This window comes from Lactuca serriola, chromosome 4, assembly GCF_051521515.1.
Source record: "Lactuca serriola cultivar US96UC23 chromosome 4, Lser_US96UC23_V15, whole genome shotgun sequence".
NCBI lineage: Eukaryota > Viridiplantae > Streptophyta > Magnoliopsida > Asterales > Asteraceae > Lactuca > Lactuca serriola.
In genome coordinates this window covers 386,568,185-386,577,695 of record NC_136411.1, presented here as the reverse complement: position 1 = coordinate 386,577,695, position 9,511 = coordinate 386,568,185, and positions in this window count along the sequence as shown.

Sequence of the window (9,511 nt, the reverse complement as noted above, 5' to 3'; positions counted from 1 at the left end):
TTGACTCAATATTCTATAAGTAAAATAATTGGTTTAACCTTTTCAGCCCCTTTCTTTTTATAAAAATAACAATTTTAGTCCTTTATATGAAAAAAAAGACATATTAAACCCTTAAGACATTTTCTTGACACTTTTGCATCATAAACTTGTTCAAATGATGTTTATAGCTCAAAGTTTATTCTTTGGCAGTTTCAGTCCTTCCAGAAAAGTGTTTTTCGGTCTAAAACCCAAACTTTTGCAACTTTTACAACTTTGGCTCAAAATCCAAAAACTTAATATTTTTTTTATCCTTTTTGGAAAAGAAAGACATTTTTAACCCTTGAAATAGTTTTGTTTAACTTTTTATCCTCTGTTTTGAATAAATTACCATTTCAGCCCTTTTAATTTCATGATTTTCGCAACTTTGGGCTTGTTGGGCCGAAAAGCCCAAAAATTAGCCCATTAAGCTAATATTTACATTTTAAGTCCTTTGAAGTGCATAATATTCATAAAAACATTTTTTATAACTGTTTTGACTCCTTTGACCCTTAAGAAAACTGTAAGTGGCAATTTTTTACCCAACTTTTGTTTATTTGACAATTTAAGCCCAAAAATGGGTTTCATGTTGAAATATGTTTATCACAATCTTATGAGTTAATATTCTTGACTTGTTTAGTATAATATAACTTGGATCATGTTTTTTTTCCTTCTTATGGCATAGATCTCTAGATTTCTTCCCTTTTGGTTACATATTCATCACCAAAAACACATAAAATCACACATACATGCACAAAATCATACATAGCATACACATACACATAGATCTACACATTTTCTTGTATTCTCCCCCATAAAACACATAAAAACCGAAAAAGAGAGGGGTATGAACTCACCTTTGCTTGCTGTTTTTGATTTAGAAGGAAGAAATGAAGAAAACTTGATCCTAGCAAGCCTTCTTGGAAGATCTCAAACTTAAGGAGTTTTCAAGGAGTATGATCACCAAAAACTTGTTTAGAATGTGTGATCTTACATGAGAGAGGAGTTTTTATAACTTAGACATGTGAAAACTTACCAAAGGATGATGATTATCTTGTGAAATCCTCTTGAAACACAAGCAAAATTTTGAGATTTTTGGATGTAGAAGAATGGATGAGTCTTGAGTGATTTAGAGAGAGTTTTGTTGTAATCTGTGTGTGTTTGAGAGGCTCTCAGCCGAGTAGAAGAAAGAGAAAAGAAGAGAGATGAGGTTGCATGGAAATATGAGAGAGATCTTGGATGTTTGAAGTGTAATGCCTAGTTATCCACAAAATAAAAATGAGGTGGCAAGCAAAAGTCAACTCATCCTTCCTATGCTTTGTAGTTGGGCCGTGAATGGGCTTATTGAAAGGAGTTATGTAATAATTTGAGCCCATTCTTGCATTGTTTGAAAACATGTAACTCATAAGGAAAAATTTTCAGCTCATTGGGCTCCCATGAGGGTTTACGACCCAAAATAAATCTAGAATGAGTTTTATGGTCCATTAGGGCTAATTAGATTTGTTGTGGTCCAATAAGGCCCATTAAAGATAACCTAGTTCATTTTAGGCTTATAAGGCCCAAAATATTAAGTTTCATGTATATGGGTCCAATTAGGGCCCATTTGAGAGTTCTGTGTTTCAAGATAGTTAAATTAGAAGCTTATTGGTCCATTAGGCCCAATAAGGAAATCCTAGTCCAAAATGGACTTAAACAGGGATTTCTAGGGTTTCCAATTCTTTGTTGACTATTTGCAGTGCTTGTATAAAGTGTTTGATGGAAGATTCATTGTTATTGAATAAGCATCATACATGCTTTCACATTTTTGGTTCACATTTGTTATCATTGTTGTTGTTACAAGGCATCAAAATTCCTAGTTGTGATAGTTTGCCTCAGCCTCCCTTATACTTTAGCTTTATACTTATCAACCATGGTTTTAGGCCCTTTGACGAAGAGTCGGATCTATAGAGTCCATAGGGTTACTCACTTGGCTCTTTCCTATGGGGTTGATACTAGTAGGATGGTTTAGTGTCCTACCAAGGATTTAGGTACGAATGCTCTGGGGAAGTTATGGGTAGTAGTATGAATAGCTAATTAGAAGTGGGGGATTCCTAATGATGACATCGTGGAGCCGATTAGACGGGTAGAGCCAAATCTTGTCCCTGATCCTGTCTTTGTGAGGCGACAGAGACCTAGGCGTGCACCCGAGGCTACTCGTAAGGAGCCTATACCCGAGGCTGACTTCCACTACTTTTCTCGTGTCATGGACGTTCTTCAGCAGGATCATGAGTCCATCATACTAGCGTGCACCCGAGGCTACTCGTAAGGAGCCTATACCCAAGACCATGAAATCTTTTACCAGTATCAATGGGTTTCATGGGATAGATTTTCCCCCCTTTACATGAACAGATCCTGGTGCAGGTCCTTCAGGCACACAATCGGGTGATATAGGTGTTAATGACAGTGACGAGGAGTACGAGAGTAGTGATGAGTGATGATTTGTTTGTATTTTGATACTTTTTTATGGGTTTTACATGATATTTTTTATTACACTTATGTATGCTTAAACTCTTTTATTTTGATTTATATATGTGTGTGGTTTCTATTTTATAAATTACCGAGTCTATATTCAGATGGTTCTTCGGTTCAGCCAAGACTAAACATAGGTGATCAGGCTATGTTTAGTTGTGACCCAACCTTTACACACTAAATTAGCCTAGATAATTAACTTTCATAGTTTGCGTTCTTGATTTGTATACTTACTTGTTGTGGATTGGAGATTATTATTGTTTTGTACTTCTAGGATATCAAATAAGGATCAACCAGAAGAGAAGTGTCGGAGGGCAGTACCATTTTAGCATATAGTCGTTTTGGAATCCAGCAACCCAAGCGACAGTTCAAACTAGTCACCTCTCATGTAAGTAGTCTATCAGCAATGTAATTTATAATACTACTTTATAGGTTTGAGGATAAACCTTACGGAGTATATTTCCTAGGCTATAGTAGTAATTTCCAAAAGAAGTACTAATTCGCTATAAGCTTCGGCTCTAATATCAATCTCTAAAACCCCAGCCAATGACAGAAACACTGAGCGTTGACCTACAACACAATCTTAGAACATTAATTTATTTTTCATTGATAATATCAATTACATTGACTAAAACCTATCTATCTTCATGCATCTTTCTTTTCCTTGCGCCGAACTTCTCTTCATCCTAGGAACACATGCGATTTTTGAAAACGTCAACTTGATGTTGGTGAGTTCACAGGTTTTATATACATCGATAAAATACTTTGAAAACTTTTAGTATCTTTGTTTATGAATAAGTTCCTTAATTCCTAGGATTTCCAGATCTAATAATCGTTTCTTATCCTTAAGAAGTGTTATCTATCCTAATTTATAAACTTTAATTTCTTTAAAGATCTTTCTTTCTTTTAGGATATAATACCTATCCTAAAATTTTTTAATTGTTTATCGAATTTTTTTAATCGAATTAAACAACTACTAAAAAGCATCTCTCTAGGCAATTTTAAATTGAGATTTTCCGAAACAACATTACCATGAGCCCCTATAATTAACGTAGTGGATTGATAAATACCCTACACGACGCTTCTTCGGACGTCAAATAATCACTTTTATACTTAAGAAAGTTTTCTTGTCGGGATTGTAACTAGCAATCGCACGTGGGGGTGTCAGTCACATATAGATCTATACATATCATTATGGCTCTAACAAGATTAACGATTATAGGTTCAGGTTTAGCCGAATTTAATCAGGCTATATGATAATACTAATAACAGCTCACAAACGTGTGTTTACTTAATCTTAAGTATGATTATAGTGTTATCTTTTCCTTACTTAGACTTTCTTTGACACCATTTTCTTTTGATAATTATATATATATTTAACCCTATATATAATAATTATATTTTATAGATATTCTTTGATAAGTTAAGATATAGTTAAGTACATTATCTATGATTACGTTTTCTTCCATAATTATCACTTTATATATATATATATATATATATATATATATATATATATATATATATATATATATATATATATATAAAAGATAATTATAATGAGTGAATATTCCATATCTTATCTTGTATATATTTTCTTTTATTGTATTATCTGGATAACATGATAGTAGGGCATAGTAATGACTATGTATAATGTCTATCCTAAGATTTGGTCAACATTACTTCTAGGTACTAAGTTATCCTTGGAAATCGGGCGGTATAACGATTAGGCATAATATCATTGCTTAAGACTAGGCAGAGCTTCTACCATCATATTATCCTATCGTTTCATGTTACATATATAAACTACAAATATATTTTGATAAAGCAGTTTGATAAGCATATATTCCCCTCCCCCGCCACCCCCCCCCAAAAAAAATTCTTTTAAAACCATAAAAGTGGGGTCATAAAACTCACCCTAGTTACGTGATCGTAAAGACTCTGGCTACCACATCCGAAGCTTTGCACCATCAGAAGGGTGATAGAATGTCAAAACTAACTTTTAAGAGAAAAAGAGAATAAATTTTTGAGGTGTGGAATTTGAGAAGTTAAAGCCTCTATTTATAAAGTTTATGCATGCGGTGAACCGTGTGCGCTTCATGTACACGATTCGTGGTTCCAACCGAAACATGCCATGTTTCATACTTCTGGTGGTCCGCATCTCTCAAATCTTCACGAATCGTGGTGTTAGATATGTGTGTCGTGCATGGCGTGGACTTCGCACGCCTCTTTCAATTTTCTATAAAAATTCATATATTCCTTATATTAACCTTGTTTCTTACCCTCTTTATATATTTGTGTAGCTATCCTTCAGTACCACAACTTTCCTTAAGGTTTCGTTGTCAAATTTCAACTTACATTTTTAACCTGTATTTTATGTTTATCCAAAAATCGTATCTTCTTTATACAGACTCCGCTTTTGATATTTTTCATCTTAATGTTCTTATCTCTCGGAGTAATATGATTTTGCTTTTAACAATTTTAGTCAAAACTTAACCAATTTATTTACACCATTTTAACGTTAGTTTGTTATACAATTGATTTTTAGTTTTCATAAAATCATAACACCTCCAATCGGAGTCGGTTTCTTACAAAATTTTTAACCTTGGGATCACATTACTGTGTATTTTCCAAATACACTAACCATTATTAATTGCGGTATGACTTTTTGATTACTTATTTTTGACCATATTAACATTTTTCTTCTTATAAAAAACATATCTGATCGTACTTTCCGTAATATAAAATACTCTATTGCTTCCATTTGTCTATGGTAAACTCTATCGACGATTGTTTGATAGGAAATCTCTCAGTTGTGACAATTAGGAATGAGATCTTTCAGTTTATATAATTTCTTTTTATCTTTGAGGGAAAAACTCAAGGCATAATACCAGTTATATAAATTATAAGGATCAAATATTATTATCTATTGAAAACTCAACAAGAGATTTGTTGTACAAGACATAGTATTATTAGTCATATACATAATTTAAAAAAATTTTATTTAGTATTTCCAATATTAAGTCTTTAAAAAACTAATACCTTTTAATTGTTTCTAAAGCATTAATTTATTAAAGTCTAGGATCCAACTAACGAAACAAGTAAATAGTTAGGTGACCTTTATCCCATCCACTTAATCTAACTCGGTAGGTAGTGAATAGTGATTACTAATTGTTTAAAATATGTAATACCTAGATAATGACATCCTAAACAACTATTGTTTTAACTTTTCATGTTTGATCTCATATATATACCTTAGGTCTCTTAGTCTTATGTGACCTTTATCACACATGATTCCCGATCAAGTCTTTCTATTTGAAACAACTTGTAGAATTGTAACTAACTAGTGACTATGTGGGCCATCTGGAACTAGAAAGTACAAAACCACCTCGAACATCATAAGACAAAATCCTAATGACCAGGTGACCCTGTGCCACCAAGACCGTACAAACGATGCATGAGTGTTCTTTAAAAGGATGACATTAACTTGCACCTTCAAGAAAATTGTTTTATATATGTTTTACAAATATAGTTATAAAAATATGGTGTCATAAATATTGTATGTGTCCAACAATTTAGATATCTTTTGTAAAAATCATATCACTTGTATAAGGTTCTTTAGATTTTAATAAAACTTCATTTTATAAATTGTTAACCGCGATCAATTAGAAACTAATATCTTATATTTATTGTTTAGTCGTAGAGCACTTTAAGAATCGATGATAGTCTTCTAATAAAATTCTATTTTATACTTAATACGTGGAGTTTTGGATGAGTTCTAAAATCATAATTTTAAATATCTTATTAATAATTAAAGTCTAATGACTTAATGAATTTGAAGAATAAAAACTCATTTTATTTTATAAACTAATTTTATACATGTTATGATAAAAAAATCATATTTTGAAAAACCAAAACGTAGGTGATGATAATTACTTTTTAACTTTCATTTAGCATGCATAAAACATAATATCAACATGTTGCATTAAGTTTTAAAAACTAATATCATATATTATATTTTGACATAAAAATAATAATTGTTATTATTGTTTGACGTTATAACGCTATAAACCGATTTTTAGTCATTATTAATATAACTATTATTTATTATAAAAGACATAGATTTTAGATTAACTTAAACACATTTCAAATCATTTTAAATATTTTATAGTTAGTTATTAAAAGTTTTACAATAAAAACTATTTTTAATAAAAACTCAATTTTAAACTATTTAAAACGATTTAATAAAAAAAACTCATGTATAAACATCTTATGTTATCGTTAAATATTTATTTTTCAAACTCCAAGTGATGTTATTTTATGCCTAAATGTTATTTGACATATAAAAATCATTTTCATGCATAAAATATAACATATAACAACACAAACATTCCTAAAAAATATGTATAAACCAAGTCATAACTAGTAGTAATACTTGTGAGCCAACAAATGAATTATTAGGACACTCCTAAAGGACATAAAGGACATCTCTAGAGGACATCAATGCTCCATGTGTTGTGAGGTTGTCACACTTAAACCATTAAGACTACAATTAAGCCCAAAACCAAGAGTAGAAGCTTAATGATGAGATTATAGTCTCAAGTTGTTATGTCTTATTCAAAATGGTCATTTCTTCAACTTATTACATTTGGAAAAGAGAATACAATTAGTCTAGTTAATTTATTACATACAAAATAAACTAATGAAAAAAATATTTGTTTATTTATAACATCTTATGAATAAATAAATATTCAACCAACACAACATAATGGTCCAAATGACTTTTTTAAATACAATATATATATATATATATATATATATATATATATATATATATATATATATATATATATATATGAAATATACTAATAAACACTTTGTTTTTCTACGGAAACTATATACAACCAAATACATGAAATTTTATTTGCATAAAAATAACAATTATAAAAAACAACAAGTTGCCAAAGAAAATATATTTGGTGATTTTTTTGCCAAAAGAAATAACAAGCATATTTTTCATAACCAAATATTAAAAAAAACACATAAATAAATCTTTTTAAACATGTATAACCTGACTCTTATACAACTTATACAACTGATAGGTTTTGAGAAGCTAAGAACGATCTTTTTTACAAAACAATATTAAAAACGACAAACAGAAGACTAAAAATAACTAGTTTATTTTTTATGATTAATTTAAGAAAACCACCAAGAGGATCCAAATACATGAACTATAAGATTATGAAAACCATAGGATGTTAATAACTACAACCTTTGAAGACTTTGATCCCACTTGGTTTCGGGGACTTGATGAATATAGCAAAGAACAAGAAGCTTGATATTCTCTATAATGTATCCATCATCAAGGGTAAGACATTGGAATTAGTTCCCATCTTGTATGAAGTACTCCTTAAGCCTTACGTTCTTAACACAATTAAGCACTAAAGGAGAAGTATTTCTAAGCACAAAATTTTCATTAACTTCTAAAGTGAAAAAAAGAAGGAGAAATGATGAAGAACCTACGGTTCTTACAAAGAAAAATAGAGAGATTTTTTACTAGAAAGAGTTCAAGAAACTAAATAAGCTAGTTAGCCTCTTAATTTATACTTGCATGCATGTTGTAAGAACCATCCATCATTTAACGAAAACATGGGCTAATGGAAGAAGTTTTGGGTGTGTAAGTGGTAGCTTTACAAGCAACTTCATCTTTCCCATGAATACCTACGACTTTCACCATCAAATTGTCAAAGTATGGTAGTCTTCTACTAAAAAAATATATACAAGTATGTACATGCTATATTTATATGACTAGCCTTATATAAATAGACTACTAAATGTCCAAAAATATGTACACAACATAAAAATAATTCATTATGAATTAATAGTTGGTTTTCTCTCTTAAATATTATTTCTATAAATAATAATTATTCCCTAATTAATTACAAGAGTTGAATTTATTTATTAATAATCATATTAAAAATAAATCTTCAATATGTGCCAACTTGATAAAGCTGTGACCCTATAGGATCATATGTTATTAGCAATATCAGTCTATAATGATTCTTGATCATATAGATCAAACAATTATCTCATTAAGCGATCTTCAACTTCTTATCTAGTACTTAACTCATTAAGTACTTAATCTCCATCTATGTCTAGTAAAACATAGGTAACCTATATAATACCAATAGTTTCGAAACATACTTACATACATTTATGATTATACTAAATGTAATCATTCTCTATCTCTATAAACAATCTCTTAGGTATCCACAAATACCTTTTCCCAACATCTACTTATACATAGGATTATAATGCATATAATCTTGTTCTTTCTTTATCTATTCTCAAGGGTATTAGTCATAATACTTTTGTTCTTTCTCTATGTATCTCTACATACTTTGGTTATGCACACTTGCTCAGATACATGATTTTTAGATACCAACATATATATATATATATATATATATATATATATATATATATATGTGTGTGTGTGTGTGTCTATATATATATATATATATATATATATATATAACAACATAGAGAGAGTGAGAGTATTAACTTACCTTAACAGTTATTGAAGACTAACTGTCTCACTTTCTTTAATTGTGTCATTGATGCAACTATATCCATCTCCTTTGCTCTATATATAACAACATAGAGAGAGTGAGAGTATTAACTTACCTTAACAGTTATTAAAGACTAACTGTCTCACTTTCTTTAATTGTGTCATTGATGCAACTATATCCATCTCCTTTGCTCTTAGGCATATTCATACATATGTACAATCATCTTAATACTTGTATTAGAATATTAAGAGGTTAGCGACTCTTTATGTTATAATAACTACTTGATGGATCATAATTCTAACAATTCACTCTCTATCTCTTAATCCAATCCAAAAAATGAACCATGCATCCCATATATAAATATTTCACCCAACTTCACATAATCACTAGTTAGTGTTTCGTACCCTAACTCCACA